This window comes from Dendrobates tinctorius, unplaced genomic scaffold (assembly GCF_039654945.1).
Source record: "Dendrobates tinctorius isolate UK_male_01 unplaced genomic scaffold, ASM3965494v1 ptg000347l, whole genome shotgun sequence".
Classification (NCBI taxonomy): Eukaryota; Metazoa; Chordata; class Amphibia; order Anura; family Dendrobatidae; genus Dendrobates; species Dendrobates tinctorius.
In genome coordinates, this window is record NW_027362013.1 from 1,568,578 (window position 1) to 1,586,824 (window position 18,247).

General features: G+C 43.9%; 1 pseudogene; it reads right to left on the reverse strand.

The window, feature by feature from the left end:
* The window catches only part of LOC141075003 (cytosol aminopeptidase-like), a 43,725-nt pseudogene extending 26,225 nt beyond the window's left edge, over nt 1–17,500 (reverse strand).
* Nucleotides 17,501–18,247: the final 747 nt, after the last annotated feature.

Genomic DNA, 18,247 nt, shown 5'->3' on the forward strand with positions numbered 1-18,247 from the left:
AACGCAGAAACACATCACACTACACACAACACATAGAAAACAATGTTCTGCAGACCACACACAGCAAACAAATGCCTACATCCTAAGAAATAACATTTTTTGTTTTCTTCTCTAGTCTTCCCAATCTGGTGCTCGGTCAAGAGGTCCTCGCAGTGCCTCCCAGGGTCGTCGGCGACAGCAACGCGGCGGTCACCAGCGTGTAAGTATAAATATTTTTGCTTTGTTTTTTTGCACTTTTTATTTCATTTCTTTTGTGGAGGCCAATTATGTTATTTTTGTCTTTTTCTTTAACAGCCTTCACAGCGTGGTCCCGACTCTGACGGTGAGGATGGAGGAATCGATGTGGACCACCTCATCGATCTCGTCAGAGAAAGGGAGCCGCTCTGGAATATGGCTGACCGACGCCACGCTGACCTGATCGTTACCCGACGACTCTGGGAGGAAATCTGTTCGCTCCTTGTGGACCGCTGGGAGGACCTCGATGCTCGGGCCCAGATTAAAGAGCGTAAGTATATACAGTACCGGTTGCTTGATGTAAACCAGTGTTTCCCAAACAACAGTCCTCGTGGTCCCCACGGATCATGTGTTCAGGATTTCTATTTACTATGGAAATCCTGAAAACATGACCCCTGGGGACCATGAGGACTGGAGTTTGGGAAACACTGATGTTGTATACTAACCACTTTGTCCTTTCTCATTTCAGGGGACAGAATTGTGAAGCGGTGGCGGTCTGTGAGGGATCGTTTCAAGAAGGAGTTCAATAAAGAGATGCGGGCCCCGAGTGGATCTGGAGGACGCAGGAGCAAGTACAAGTACGCACAAGCCCTGTCGTTCCTCCAGGATACAATGGTCACCAGAAGGTAAATATTACACACCACATGTGAAAAAAAAATGTTTAGATGTAACAATTTTTTTTCAGCCAGGGCCATACCATGTCACTATTTTAATTGTTTTTTTTCCTCTTTATTCCACAGCACGGTGAGCAGCACTCGGGAGCCTGCACGGTTGGACCCTTCTGAGGCGATCCCTGAGGAGACCGGCACCGAGGGATACTTCGACCGCCCCGGTACATCTGCACCTTCACAGCCTTCCAACACATTCGACCCCTCTGTCCCATCCACCAGCACAGGAGCATCGTGGCCGCCTACATTACATGAAGCTGCTGGTGAGGAGATCGCTTTCCCTTTACCCCACCCTTCTGCCCCTGCCACCTCTAGTACACCTGCGGGTACTGGGCGGCAGCGGCAGAGGGGTCAGGAAAAGACTTATGCGCCAGAGTTCTTGCATCTGAATGAATCTTTCCAGAACTGTCTAAAAGTCTTGTCAGAGCAAATCTCCTCAGGCTTTCAGCAGATCAACTCCAGCATTCTGGAGGTGAAGACACTTCTGCAAACCATGCATTCAGAAGCAAGATCTTTGCCAAACCACACCTTTTTCAGGTCTGTTGTGGAGCGCATGGAAACGCTATCTCCTACCCAGCAGATGCATGTAATGCATTCATGCCACGGTGCTCTCCAGCACGTTACCTCCCAACCTCTTCCTCCCACCCCAGTAGTTCCTCCACCTGCACCCCCTCCAGCCACTTTCCATCCTCCCCCTCCTATTACATACCATCCACCTCCCCAGTACCAGCAACCTCCCCAGTACCAGCAACCTCCCCAGTACCAGCAACCTGCCCCATACCAAACTCCTTCCCCATACAACTTGCCATCAACATCATCTGCTCCTACAGTCCCTGCCCAACCCTCCACTCCACCACCCACCACCTCTTCTGCCTCCCACATGTCCACCCATTCTGTAGCTTTTTCCACACCTTCACCTCTAACTGTTCCTTCCCCACCACGATCCCAGTCCTCTCTCCACACTCCCAGTGTCGAAGTGTCCCGCAGCCCCTCCAGCAGTATTTCCACCCCACACTACACAGATTTATAATATGTGTATTTTAATAAAAATGACCAGTTTTATGGTTTCAAAGCTTTATTAAAAAAGTTTATTAAAATTTAAAAACAGTTTACTATAAAAAACATTTTTCAATAAAAGTTAAATTATTTTACACTGGTTATCTGTCATTTCTTTCTGCGGCCAAAAAGGTTAAATACAGGGTATTTAAAAGGTAAAAAGGTATTCAAAACTAGGTATATAACTGTGGGTAAATTTTAGCTTTTTGCCACAGTTGTGTTCCTGGTTGTGTTTGAAGCAAAGTATTTCACCTAAAAAGTTGTGTTTATTGTTGGCGATTTCCTAACAATGTACACAACTTTTGTTAAAAGGTGAAATACTTTGCATAAAACACAACCAGGTACACACCTGTGGCCTAAAGCTAAAAATAGTAAGACCATGACAAGATAGCCAACTTTGGTTGGCAAAGATATATACTGTTGGTACAGAAGGTACACAATTTTGGTTAAGGGCACAAATCTTTCACACTCTGTCATCCTGCCAGTGTACTCTGCCTTGAGGTGACAAAGTATAGTGCAAAATTGTCCCTCATTACTGAAACCGTCACAGAACTTCTAGTGGTAATGTCATGGTAATCTTGCAAGGTGGTTTCTTCAGAGGTGTCCTCAATGGAAATGGGTTCCTTGCAGATAACAAAATTGTGGAGTACCACGCACGCTTTGATCACCTCGTCCACAGTTTCTGTCTTGAGGTTGATCGCAGTCAATAGGACCCGCCATTTGGCTGTCAGAATACCAAAGGTACATTCAACCATTCTTCTTGCTCTTGTTAGGCGGTAATTAAAAATACGTTTTGTTCTTGACAATCCTCTGCTACCGTACGGTTTCAAAAGGTGTTCTTACAGCTGGAAGGCTTCATCCCCTACACAGACAAATGGCATAGGTGGACCAGATGTTTGCAGCAGCGGTCTAGGGGGTGGGAACTGGAAGGTGTTTCCATACAGTTTACGCCCCATGGCAGACAGTTTGAAAACTTGAGAGTCATTGGAGCGGCCATAGGCCCCAATATCAACAGCAATAAATTTGTATTCCGCGTCAGCGATGGCCATGAGGACAATTGAAAAATATTTCTTGTAATTGAAATATTCCGATCCCGATCCGGCTGGCTTTACAATGCGGATATGTTTCCCGTCCACAGCGCCCAAGCAGTTGGGAAACTGACATATCTGTTGAAACTTTTCTGAAATTTCAATCCACCTCTCTGTTGTTGGCTCTGGTAAAAACTCTTCAGCTAAGGAGTCCCACAGTGCACGGCATGTGTACTTCACTATTCCAGATATGGTGGAAATCCCGAGTCTGTACTGGAAATGCAGTGACGAAAGGGATTCTCCAATTGCAAGAAATCTGTGGAGAATTAAAAAACAATCAATTAGTTTTAAATCACAGCATTACATACCAAAACTCAGCTATAACACTTGGAGATACAAACTACCACCAACAAGATTGCAGTGAAAGTGTGCTCTGATGCGATCACATCCAATAAATGTGGCTTACCTTAAAGTCACCATCAGACGCTCTGCGGGTGAAACAGAGAAGCGGCAATAGGTGTCTGCTTTTCTTATGAGGTGTGCAATGCGCTCCACCAAGTAATCAAAATTCTCCATTTTCATCCGAACATATCCAAAAAATTTATCCGGGTTTCGTCGAAGGTCCATGCAGAGTGTAGAATAGACCCCACGCGTCATTCTCTTGGCTGTGATGGGGTGGATCCACAAACGTCGTCTACGATGCCTGATGCGCTGCTGTCTCGCTCTCTCCTTCTCCAGAACAATCACCCTCAAACGATTCGCCTCCGCTATAAAATCCGCCAAATTCTTCAAAATATTTCCAATGACAACATCCATCTTCGCCAGTAACTTGCTCTTCTCTCCAACCTGCACTTTCTCCTCTACAACCTGTCAAAGAAGGGCTGTAGGAACACGCTATATATAGTTTTCCAGTATCCAATCCCGTTCGGAAGGCCACAAGGGGTGTTTTTAAAAACCGGATCCGGCGTAATCCGTCGAAAAACGGATCGAAAAACGGATGAACCGGATGAGACGGATCCGGTTTTGTCTGTCAAGAACAAGATGGATCCGGCAGAAAAACGGATCCGTCACATCCGGTTTTATGAAATATTTGCCGGATCCGGCGCTCCGGCACAACGCCGGATCGCGCCTGACGCCGAAAACCTGATGTGTGAAAGTAGCCTAATGTGAAATTAGCCTTAGAGTAATGTGTAATGGGGTTTTATTCACATTTGTAGTTATTTGCCATAATTAATCACAATAACACAGAAAAATAAAGCAGCAGGATGAGAAATGGGTCCATTTACAGCATCAACAATAGTCAATTCTGGCTGCATACACCGGCAACAGATATAGGATTTTTTTTTTTTTGCTTAGAAACATGTATTTGGAGCAGAAAATATAATTTTTTACATTGCGTTTTTTTAATTAAACATTGTGCACAGTTTAGCTTTTCCAGGCTCTTAGGTTTTCTCACATTTCGATGTGGTCTGTGGTTATAGATCAGATGAGTGAAACTCAGAAAAGTTACGAATTCATAGAATCATAGATTCGTAGCGTTGGAAGGGACCTCCTGGGCCATCTGGTCCAACTCCCTGCTCAAAGCAGGATTCGCTAAATCATCCCAGTCAGATGTCTGTCCAGCCTCTGTTTGAAGACTTCCATTGAAGGAGAACTCAGCACTTCTCGTGGCAGCCTGTTCCACTCATTGATCACTCTGTCAAAAAGTTTTTTCTAATATCTAATCTGTGTCTCCTCCCATTCAGTTTCATCCCATTGCTTCTAGTCTTTCCTTGTGCAAATGAGGATAAAGTTGATCCTTCTACAATGTGACAGCCCTTGAGATATTTGTAGACAGCTATTAAGTCTCCTCTCCGTCTTCTCTTTTGCAAACTAAACATTCCCAAATCCTGCAACCTTTCCTCATAAGACAGGGTTTGCAGACCGGTCACCATTCTGGTTGCTCTTTTCTGAACTTGCTCCAGTTTGTTGATGTCTTTTTTAAAATGTGGTGCCCAAAACTGGACACAATATTCCAGATTAGGTCTGACCAAAGAGGAGTAGAGGGCAATAATGACTTCACGTGATCTAGACTGTATGCTTCTGTTAATACATCCTAGAATTGCATTTGCCTTTTTTGCTGCTGCATCACACTGTTGACTCATATTCAGTCTGTGATCTATTAGTATACCCAAGTCTTTTTCACATGTGCTGTTGCTTAGCCCTATTCCTCCCATTCTGTATATGCTTTTTTCATTTTTATTGCCCAGATGTAGTACTTTGCATTTTTCCCTGTTAAAAACCATTCTGTTAGTTGCTGCCCACTGCTCCAGTTTATTTATATCTTTTTGAATCCTCTCTCTCTTCTCTAGTATTACCTATCCCTCCTAGCTTTGTGTCATCAGCAAATTTAATCAGTTTACCCTCAATTCCTTCATCTAAATCGTTGATAAAGATGTTGAACAATACAGGACCCAGGACAGAGCCCTGTGGTACCCCACTTGAGACATTCTTCCAACTGGATGTGCAGCCATTTACGACCACTCTTTGGGTCCGATCACTAAGCCAGTTATGAATCCACCTAACAGTTGCCTTGTCCATTCCATACTTAGTCATTTTTTCAATAAGGATTGTATGAGATACTTTGTCAAATGCTTTGCTGAAGTCAAGATATACTATATCTACAGCATTTCCTTGATCCACCCAATCAGTGATTCCATCATAGAAGGAAATTAAGTTAGTCTGACATGACTTATTAGTTACAAACCCATGCTGCCTCTGTTTAATCACTTCATTCTTTTCCAGGTACTGACATACATGTTGTTTAATAATTTGTTCAAAGATCTTTCCTGGTATAGAAGTCAGACTCACCGGCCTATAGTTGCCTGGGTCCACCTTCTTCCCCTTTTTGAAGATAGGAACAACATTTGCTCTTCTCCAGTCTTCTGGGACTTCTCCTGTTCTCCAAGAATTTTCAAAGAATTCATTCAGACCAAGCTCACTGATAGATTCTCAGTTAACTCATCCGGCTGCAAGCAATAGGCCTTGCAACTCCGAGGCTTCAGAAGTCAAAGGGTGAAAAACTTTTAATGAAACCTATTTCAAAATGATTTTTTAGCCCCAGATATTTTCACGTGAGAGGGGAAAAAAAAGTTCCCAAAAGGTGAATAGCCCTTAATTAGAAAAGGAGGACCAAGCAGAATATTTGCTGGGTGTCAGATGTAACATAGTAATTAAGGTTGAAGGGAGACTTTAAGTCCATCTAGTTCAATCCATATCCTATCCTAACTTGCCCTAACATGTTGATCCAGAGGAAGGCAAAAAAAACCCATGTGGCAAACAGTGAGCTTCATATTGGGGAAAAAAATTCCTTCCCGACTCCACATACGGCAATCAGACTAGCTCCCTGGATCAACGCAACACTAAGGAAACTAGTGTATATACCCTGTAATATTATACTTTTCAAGAAAGGCATCCAGTCCCCTCTTAAATTTTAGTAGGGAATCACTCATTACAACATCATATGGCAGAGAGTTCCACAGTCTCACTGCTCGTACAGTAAAGAATCCGCGTCTGTGAGTATGCTTAAACCTTCTTTCCTCCAGACGTAGAGGATGCCCCCTTGTCCCCGTCACAGGTCTAAGAGTAAAAAGATCATTAGAAAGGTCTTTGTATTGTCCCCGCATATATTTATACATTGTAATAAGATCACCCCTAAGCCTTCGATTCTCCAAACTAAATAACCCCAAGTGTAATAACCTGTCTTGTTATTGCAGACCCCCCAGTTCCCTAATAACCTTGGTCGCTCTTCTCTGCACCCGCTCCAGTTCAGCTATGTCTTTCTTATACACCGGAGACCAGAACTGTACACAGTATTCTAAGTGTGGTCGCACTAGTGACTTATATAGAGGTACAATTATGTTCTCCTCATGAGCATCTATGCCTCTTTTAATGCATCCCATTATTTTATTTGCCTTTGCAGCAGCTGCATGACACTGGCCACTAAATGTGAGTTTGTCGTCCACCCATACACCCAGGTCTTTTTCAGTGACTGTTTTACCCAGTGTTTTACAATTAAGCACATAATTATACATCTTGTTCGTTCTACCCAAGTGCATGACCTTACATTTATCCCCATTAAAGCTCATTTGCCATTTATCAGCCCAAGCTTCTAGTTTACATAAATCCTCCTGTAATATAAAATTGTCCTCCTCTGTATTGATTACCCTGCAGAGTTTAGTGTCATCTGCAAATATTGAAATTCTACTCTCTATGCCCCTTACAAGGTCATTAATAAATATGTTAAAAAGAAGCGGGCCCAAAACTGACCCCTGTGGTACCCCACTGCTAACCGTGACCCAGTCCGAGTGTGCTCCATTAATAACCACCCTTTGTTTCCTATCCCTGAGCCAGCTCTTAACCCACCTACACATATTTTCCCCTATCCCCATTGTTCTCATTTTATGTATCAACCTTTTGTGTGGCACCGTATCAAAAGCTTTTGAAAAGTCCATGTACACCGCGTCCACTGCATTCCCTTGGTCCAGTCCGGAACTTACCTCTTCATAAAAGCTTATCAGATTAGTCTGACAGGAACGGTCCCTTGTAAACCCATGTTGATATTGGGTCATAAGTTTATTCTTCTCCAGATACTCCAGTATAGTATCTCTTAGAAAACCCTCCAGGATTTTACCCACAGTTGAGGTTAAACTTACTGGCCTATAATTTCCAAGTTCAGTTTTTGTCCCCTTTTTGAATATTGGCAGTCCTGTGGTACAGACCCTGTTATTATGGAATCTTTAAAGATTAAAAATAATGGTCTGTCTATGACTGTGCTTAATTCCTGCAGTACTCGGGGGTGTATCCCATCCGGGCCCAGGGATTTGTCAATTTTAGTGATTTTTAGACGCCGCCGTACTTCCTGCTGGGTTAAGCAGGTGACATTTAATGGAGAATTTTTATCCCTGATCATGTTATCCGTCATGGGATTTTCTTGTGTAAACACTGTCAAAAAAAGTTATTTAGCATATTGGCTTTTTCCTCATCCTCCTCCACCATTTCACCCAGACTATTTTTAAGGGGACCAACACTATCATTTTTTAGCTTCTTACTATTTATGTAGTTAAAGAATATTTTGGGATTATTTTTATTTTCTCTGGCAATGAGTCTCTCTGTCTCAATCTTTGCTGTTTTGATTTGCTTTTTACAGAATTTTTTTAATCTTCTGTATTTAGTTAATGCCTCATCACTACCTATTTGCTTTAATTCTTTAAATGCTTTATTTTTATCTCTTATTGCGCCCCTTACAGCTCTATTTAGCCATAGTGGTTTCCTCCTATTTCTAGCATGTTTATTCCCATACGGTATATATTGTGCACAGGTCCTATTCAGGATGCTAATAAACGTCTCCCATTTTCTTGGTGTATTTTTATGTCTCAGGATATCGTCCCAGTTAATTGCACCAAGATCATCTCTCATCCGTTGGAAATTTGCCTTCCTGAAGTTTAGTGTCCTTGTAACCCCTCTACTACACATCTTATTAAAGGATACATGAAAACTTATTAATTTGTGATCACTATTACCCAAGTGACCCCCAACCCTTACATTTGATATGCGGTCTGGCCTGTTGGATAATATTAGGTCTAGCAGTGCCCCCCCTCTTGTTGGGTCCTGAACCAGCTGTGAAAGGTAATTGTCTCTCATAGTTATCAGAAACCTATTACCTTTTTGCCGGAACTGCAGGTTTCGGTTCCCCAATGTATTTCAGGGTAGTTGAAGTCCCCCATAATAATGACTTCTCCTTGAGTCGCAGCTTCATCTATTTGCTTTATGAGGATATTCTCTGTTGCTTCCATTATTTTTGGAGACTTATAACAAACCCCTATCAGTAATTTATTATTTTTCCCCCCTCCCCTTATCTCTACCCACAGGGACTCTACATTTTCATTAGATTCATATATATTATCACGCAGGATGGGTTTTAAGGATGATTTTACATATAAACACACGCCTCCCCCTCGTTTATTAGTACGGTCATTTCTGAACAGACTATAGCCCTGTACATTAACCGCCCAGTCATGGCTCTCGTCCAGCCGTGTCTCAGATATCCCCACCATGTCATAATTATGTTCCAACAACATTAACTCCAATTCCTCCATCTTGTTGGCGAGGCTTCTGGCATTAGTATACATGCACTTTATGTATCTCTCTGTACCTCTATTCTTTCTTAAATTATTAACTGTTCTAACCCCACCCCCCATGCCACCCCCACCCCCAATTTCATTATTTGTGCCCAGGTCTCTATCTGCACTGTCTTCCCCTCCTATAAAAGGAATACCCTCCACCCCCATCCCTAGTTTAAACACTCCTCCAACCTTCTAGCCATTTTCTCCCCCAGCACAGCTGCACCCTCCCCATTGAGGTGCAGCCCGTCCCTAGCATAGAACCTGTAGCCAACGGAGAAGTCGGCCCAGTTCTGCAGGAACCCAAACCCCTCCTTCCTACACCAATTCCTGAGCCACTTATTAACCTCCCTAATCTCCCGTTGCCTCTCTGGCGTGGCACGTGGTACAGGAAGTATTTCCGAAAATACCACCTTGGAGGTCCTTGCTTTAAGCTTACAGCCTAATTCCCTGAAATCATCTTTAAGGACCTTCCACCTACCTCTAACTTTGTCATTTGTGCCAATGTGCACCATGACCGCTGGATCCTCACCAGCCCCTCCCAGTAATCTGTCAACCCGATCAGCGATGTGTCGGACTCGAGCGCCAGGTAGGCAGCACACCGTTCGACGATCCCTGTCTTTGTGACAGATTGCCCTATCTGTTCCCCTAATAATTGAGTCTCCCACTACCAGAACCTGTCTGGCCTGCCCTGCTCTCCTATTTCCCCCCTTACTGGAGCAGACACTCCTCCGGCTTTCAGAGGACATGCCTTGCTGCAGCAGTGCTACTCCTGCACTAACACTCCCCTCATCTGCCAACTTAGCAAACTTATTGGGGTGTGCCAGATCAGGACTAGCCTCCCTGGTGCTCTTCCCTCTACCCCGCCTTCTAACTGTCACCCAGCTAGCTGCTTCATTGTCCTGCAGCTCCAACCTAGCATCCCCCCTCATCTATCCCATTGAGCGTCTGCTCAGTGAGCAGAAGACTCCTTTCCATATTGTCTATGGATCTCAGTGTTGCCAGCTGCACATTTAGATCCAGAATCTGGGCTTCCAAATGCACAATGTGCTCACATCTCGCACAGCAGTATGCACCCTCGACCGGCTGTTCAAGGATTTCATACATGCGGCAAGACGTGCACTGGATGGCATTGGCAATAGTGGAGCACATCCTAATGGGGATTGCAAAAGACAATACGATAAGCAAAAATAAATAAAAAGTATTAATAAAATATAACAGCAATTCAGTAATACCTCCCTTGGAAACTCCCTGAATCCAAAGTCACTGAATCTCAAGTCACACACTTACCACAGTTCGCACTTACGCTCATGTCACACTCAGCTCGTTCACACTCGCTCAGGCAGAAGATTTAAAAGAATTTTTTTTTTTCCCCCCTTTTACCAGCACACCACCTTGCTGCTCAATGCACTTCCAAAAGGAGTTAAGCCCCAACCAGCTGCCCCTTATAAACCCTTAATTACTGTATGAACTCCCACCCTTAATTAACCCCTTGTGAATATAGTTACACATCAAGATTTAAATTCAATATAGTTAACCCTTAAAAACACAGATAGTAAAATAAGAGATTAAAGATTAGAGAGAGAAAACAAAAAAATAGGTTAAACAAGCCCCCAAGCCCCCCAAAAATTGGACAGGTAGAAAGCACTCAGCAACCTACAATTCAGCAACTCACACAGGTATTTGTTATAGGTTTTCCAAACACCTCTTCACTGAATCTCAAGTCACACACATACCACAGTTCGCACATACGCTCAGGTCACACTCTGCTCGTTCACACTCGCTCAGGCAGAAGATTTAAAAGATTTTTTTTTCTTTTTTTTTCCCCCCCCCTTTTACCAGCACACCACCTTGCTGCTCAATGCACTTCCAAAAAAAAAAAAAACGTGTCAAGAATGTGACAAGACTAAGTCTAGCCATTCCCTTTAACTAATAAGCTGATGTACATTTTCCTTTTAGTTCACTACTGAAGTATTAAGAGAATCACTGCCAAAAATACAAAGGTCAGCGGTAACCACAGCCACGACCGGTCACACTAAGTTACCTGATACCGCAGCCCTAATGTTCTCCTTGCTTTCATTCCAGAGCTCCTGCTGGTGGACACCTGGCGACTGCTTCCCCAACCCCACCGTCACCACACTGGGGAAATCCTGCCATTGAAAGAGACCTGTTAATGACGGGGTGAAATTCTGTTCACAGCTCATGGGTACAATTGTACGTAGAAATAGGTCAGACCCATCAAATGCCGAGATAAAATGTGGTCAGGACACCGCCATAGTGTACATTCACTTAGGACAAACTGTGGCCGGCCTGTGGGTCACATGCAGCCCTTTGGCGGTTTCGTGTGGACTGGAACAGTCAAAGGCATGGAATCAGCGGAGTACCGCCCAGGAGTTGGGGGTGGCGGGGTGAGGGGCCTGGTATGGCATAGCATCACAAGTACAGTATAACACTATCTGCATCCTCAGAGTGTAGATACTGCTGAACACAACGGTCGAACAGGCAAGAGTCAGCTCCCTCCTCCACCAGTCAGAATGAGACAGCGCAGCGGGCAAGATGACATTACTAGATGTCTGTTACTGAGCCTCAGTACTTACAGCAAAGCACATCGGAGAAACAAGGCGAGGCGAGTAGTCATTCACTTGTGAGTGAGGGAAGTCTGGGAGGCATCATACTTTGTGTGGGGGAGGGTTGGGGGATCCATCATGCTGTACTATGAGGAAGCCATCACACGGTGTTTGGAGGACAGTGCTTTAGGGTCCCTCTCGCTGTGTGTTGAAAAGGTTTGTGGGATCCCCCATGCTGTGGGAGGGAGGGCTCCATCATGCTGTGTGAGGCCATCAAACTGCTTGTGGGGGGAAGGGCTGTGGGGTCCCATATGCTCTGCGTCGGGGAGAGCTGTGAGGGGCACATCATACTGTGCGTGTTGGAGAGGGGCATGGTGGCGAGGGGCACATCATACTGAGCGTGTTGGGCATGGTGGCGAGGGGCACATCATACTGAGCGTGTTGGTGAGGGGCACATCATACTGAGCGTTGGGCATGGTGGCGAGGGGCACATCATACTGAGCGTCGTGGCGAGGGGCACATCATACTGAGCGTCGTGGCGAGGGGCACATCATACTGAGCGTCGTGGCGAGGGGCACATCATACTGAGCGTCGTGGCGAGGGGCACATCATACTGAGCGTCGTGGCGAGGGGCACATCATACTGAGCGTCGTGGCGAGGGGCACATCATACTGAGCGTCGTGGCGAGGGGCACATCATACTGAGCGTCGGGCATGGTGGCGAGGGGCACATCATACTGAGCGTCGGGCATGGTGGCGAGGGGCACATCATACTGAGCGTCGGGCATGGTGGCGAGGGGCACATCATACTGAGCGTCGGGCATGGTGGCGAGGGGCACATCATACTGAGCGTCGGGCATGGTGGCGAGGGGCACATCATACTGAGCGTCGGGCATGGTGGCGAGGGGCACATCATACTGAGCGTCGGGCATGGTGGCGAGGGGCACATCATACTGAGCATCGGGCATGGTGGCGAGGGGCACATCATACTGAGCGTTGGGCATGGTGGCGAGGGGCACATCATACTGAGCGTCGGGGGGTTGCTATTGATCATGGCACAAAAGCTGAATCGGATATGTATGATTATAGAAAACAGTGATGTATATGGTTTTGATTAGTGGTTACTGATAAGCGTAAACCTTACAGTAATCCCAATCCTAACATGTAATAGCAGTAACAGCCAGACATACTTAATTCTGCTCAATATTAAATGATAAAATTAACAAAAATATATTAACATTGAACAGAATTAGTTTTAGTCTATTGGTTCGGCCCTACTCAGCCAGTCTCATGTCACCGCTTGGGATAAGTTACTCAACCCCAGGGTGGATAAAAATCAATGTTTTTTTTAAAAAAAAAATAAAAAAAAAAATCGGATTTTTTTTTTATTTAAATCGGATTTTTTTCAATAAACTGCTTTTTGAGGAAAATATTTTACCATCCAAAGGTTCTTCCATCATGAGATAAAGCTGAATTGTTTAACTCAGTAGAATAAAGGCTGTATATGTGTAACATTCACAATGCCATGCTCTTCCAGAGGTTTCTGTAGGATTAGTGGGCAGTTTCTCTCCTATATTATCACAGACGCTCGCTTTACTTACGCAGTTTTCAAAACTGAATTTGACTCCGCAGAGGTCCCAGCCTCTTCTTCACGGCAAAAATGTTACAACATGAACAGAGTTGAGAAAAAGACCTTAATCCTATTGTTCTACAAACCTATGAATACAGAATCAACCCCTTCAGTGCCAAGTCCAAGAAGTTAGACAATATGTTTCTGATTGTTTGGAGTGGAATAGATCTGCACAACACAAGAAGAATGTGAATCTAAGTGTGAGGAGGAGGAAGGGCAAGCAGACAAGAAAATGAAAGTGAAACTTTGAGCACAATACTGCAGCATAGCCACAGACAGACAAGTCTGAATCTGTTTGTGTGTACGATCTGAGGTTTATTACATTCTTTCCTTATAATGGCAGCAGGCCGTAAAAGAGACCCAGTTTGGGAATATTTTAATGAAGCTCCTTCGCCTATCGGTAAGGCAGGCATGCGTGCAAAATGCAAACGATGCAACAAAGAGATGCAAGGCCTGGTGGCGCGAATGAGGCAACATCATGAGAAGTGCGGTGATGAAGATGACCAAAGAAACACTTCTGAACAGGCAGGATCTTCAGGTTGGTAAACATTTTTATTGAATCCTATTTCTAAAGACTGAACTGTCATGTGTGAGAAAAATTATATTTCTTATTATTACTGCATGTTACTGTCATTTGGTACAGTTATGAAGAAAAACAAATATTCCTTTTGGGGCAGGGGCAGTGATGTGTTGTGTACAATAAGCAGAAATTGTATAAACAATAAAATAACAGCATTGACTTTTTTTGTTTAGGGGAATTCATGGATTCTGGAAACTATCCACCTCCAAGATCACCATCATCCTGTTCTACAGTTTCAGAGTTATCCATCCAGGATAGTGCTTCATTAGCAGCATCATCATCAGACACCCACAGCCACATATCACCATCACCCAAAAGGAAGACAAAACCTTTACCTCCTGGAACCACCATAGATAGGTTTGTGATAAGAACTAGCAGATTAGAAAAAGAGTTGATTGATGAAAAAATTGCCCAGTTTATTTATGCAACGAACTCTTCTTTCCGTCTGACTGAGAACCCACATTTCATTAATATGGTTCAGTCACTGAGACCAGGATACAGTCCACCCAGCAGAGCTGATGTTGCAGGGAAACTGCTGGATCAAGTGCATGACAGAGAAATGGAGCAATGTGCAACAGCTCTGGAGGGTAAAATTGTTAACCTAAGTATTGATGGGTGGAGTAATGTCCACAATGATCCTATTGTATGTGCTTGTATAACAACAGAAGAAGGTAAAGTCTTCCTTGCACAAACAACTGATAAGTCAGGAAATGCACACACAGCAGAATACTTACAAGAAGTGGCAGTAAAAGCTATAACGACATGTGAACAAAAATTCAAATGTCTAGTACGCAGTTTGGTCACTGACAATGCTGCAAACGTATCCAAGATGAGAAGAGATTTAGAAGAGCAGGGAGGGAATACAAAGCTGCTAATAACATATGGTTGCAGTGCTCATTTGCTGCACCTCTTAGCCAAAGACTTAAGTGTTCCAGAAATAAAGGCTAATGTTGTTGAAATTGCTAAATACTTCCGTAATAATCATTTTGCTGCAGCAGCTCTGAAAAGGATGGGTGGAACCAAGCTAACGCTCCCACAAGATGTTAGATGGAACTCTGTGGTGGACTGTTTTGAGCAGTATATCAAAAACTGGCCTATTCTGATGACACTTTGTGAAGAAAATCGAGATAAAATAGATGGCACTGTCACGGCCAAAATCCTCAACATTGGGCTTAAGAGAAATGTTGAACATATGCTGAGCTTCCTGAAACCCATCTCTCAAGCTTTAAACAAAATACAGAAAAATAGCTGTTTTATTGCGGATGCTGTTGAAATTTGGAAGGAACTGAGTGAACACTTAAAAACAGAACTACACATGGACAGAATTAAATTACAAGCAGTAAACAAACGAATGGGACAAGCACTGACTCCAGCTCATTTTTTGGCAAATATTGTCAATATCCAATATCAGGGTCAAAACCTAAGTGCTGAGGAAGAGGAGTTAGCTATGACATGGGTATCCAGCAATCATCCATGTTTAATGCCAACTATAATAAACTTCAGAGCTAAGGGGGAACCATTCAAGAAATATATGTTTGCTGAAGATATTTTAAGGAAGGTCACACCAGTAAACTGGTGGAAGTCACTTAAGCGCTTGGATTTAGAGACTGTTCAAGTAATGATTTCACTTTTAACAGCAGTAGCTTCTTCTGCAGGCGTTGAAAGAATATTCTCTTCCTTTGGACTCATTCATTCTAAATTGAGAAATCAGTTGGGACCCAATAAAGCAGGAAAGCTTGTTTTTCTTTTCCAGATTATGAATAGGAACAAAGAAGAAGATGATGATGAAGATGACGACAAGTGAGCTACAGAGGACAGCAGGGACAGTAGTATTTAAGTTTTTCATGTGTCGGCTGGGCTGACAGTCTAAGTTTCTTAAAATATATATATATTTTGTTTAGCCAAATTAGTTAACAAACATGGATGTTTGTGTAAGCAAATAACTTATGCTGTAATGTTGTTATTGTTTCAGTTGAATAAATCTATTTAAATTGTTATTAAGGTCAGGATTATTTTTCTCCTTCCTAAGTACAACAGAACAGTGGTGTCCAAATATGAATGATTAACCAATTAAACTGGGGAGAAAAAAGTAATATAAAAAGTGATTCTAAAAATCTTCATCTACTTGCATGTTAAAGTAGCAAGAACTAGTTTAGGTAGAAACTTTGATTTAAATCACTGATTTAAATCAAGCCTTACTGACTAGTGATTTAAATCGTGATTTAAATCGTGATTTAAATCAGTTAGATTTAAATCAAATCCACCCTGCTCAACCCTGACATAGTAATGATACGACAGAATGTAAACCCACATATAAGTGCTGTCTACACCCCGTCCTTCCCCTGACCTATATACAAAAAATGGCAGCAGATGGACAGGGGTAATACACAACTATAGGACAGGGTGTAGCCATGGCGACACATAGGGCTGCATAAAGGCTTTATACACAAAACAGCGGGACCCTCATAATACTCATTCATCTTTCCCGCTATATTACCAGATAATTACACATCACATAGTAATAATGAGAACGTGCCTCATGCAAACCATAAAACACTCGCGTCTTCCCCTTCTTCAGTGCAGGCCCGGACCTGTAAAGGAAGACCATGGATTACTATGGGGGCGATGGGGTGGGAACAGTCTGCGTTATACACGGATAACATTGGATTTCTACCTTGTCAGCTGAAGTCGCAGTTTTCCTGAAACAGCATTGTCGAACCTGTCTGCGGCCCGGCTCAGGGGGAGACTTTCATCCTCCTTATTCTTATCATATACACCGAGAACAAGGCCCTAAAGCAGAAAGATGGAAATAGCTGAGGCCGCAGTACAGCTCCGCAATGTGTAATATGGCGCCATAATGGCCCCCATACCACTCCGAGGCTTCTTCATGCTCCCCCACCACCACGGCTTCTGGGAGGGAAAGGAAACATCTATATCACAGAGGTAACAAATGGTGGAAGGTGCGGTGGGTCATGCACATGGCTTCAGAACATGGCGCTAGCAGCAAATCCGGGGAGCCAAAAATGTAACCAGTGTATTGGATCCAATTCTCAGCCATTTATGAGCCATGGGAAATAAATTCTGTTGCCATTATTACCTATGGTCGGGGGGCAGCCGAGAGGTTTTTCGTGTTTTTATAACAGACCCACGGTTGAGTTTGATCAGTCAGATCAAGAGGGCAAAAAAAAAAAGCTGCCGGCGGTCGGAGCGCCCTAATACGCCAGCCGCAGCGCCATCCTCCACCGTATACTGCACAGGGGAACAGCACAGATACAGCCAGGGCATGACACAGATGTGTGCAGATGTGAACAGGTTAAAGGAACCGATAGCAAGGGGCGAGATGAGGGCGGCTCGCGTTATAGCGGGGTTTTACCTTGCGCCCAGAGTTGTAGGAACGTGCAGACACGGAGAACGCTCTGCAGCAGCTCCTGTGCACACTGCTGTGGAGCGCCGCTCTGAGGGGCTGCAGCATGATCTCCGCTCTGGAGTGGCAGTAGCTGTCACTGAGGCTCAGCTGGTGCCCCGCACATGTGCACAGAGACCCAGGATGATGACGTCATCACACGGAGCCACGACGCCCGGCCTCCCTGCATTGACGTCAGCCACAGGCAGCAGAAACCTATCACAGCTCATGGGTGCCACCTTGTGGCGGTACATCATACTGCAAGGCTCTAAGAAGATCTACAAACTGTTCTGAGGTCTCAGTCTCACGTCTGTTTCCTTTCTCATATGTGAAGAATAAAAAACAATAAAAGCAGACCGCTCTCCATCACTGTACTGGGTCAGAGCTTACCCATCAATGTTAAGCCACCCTGCTGTTCAAATCTTGTTTTTGAGCATTTTCTTCCTCTTCGGCTACATGTCACCTCTCTGAGGCGAATATCTTCTGGAATCCACTCCGAATTTTACACATCAAGTAAAACAGCTGAAAAAAAACATTTCATATTATAATATATATATATATACACACACTATACTGGATAATAAAAACCTCCCCAAAAAAGGAGTTTTTCCTGAAGCGGTTCCACTTGAAAAATTTGTTGTTTTTGACGTCCTTAAAAAGCTCCATCAGAATTTAGATTTCATGATATGTAAAAAACAAAAAAACTGGCAACTGGCGGTGTTGGAGCCCAGGATCAATCATGGAGTAGGCTGAGGCCTACTTGGAGCAAGTGTAAAATCTGATGTAGTGTGAATGTGGAGGGAGCAGGAGACATTGCCAGACACACAGCAGGGGAGCAGCTGGCGTTACTGAACCCCACTAACACTGGAGCGTGTGTTTTTCTCTGTGCAGACGGCACTTCTGAGCAGCAACTGGTGGTGT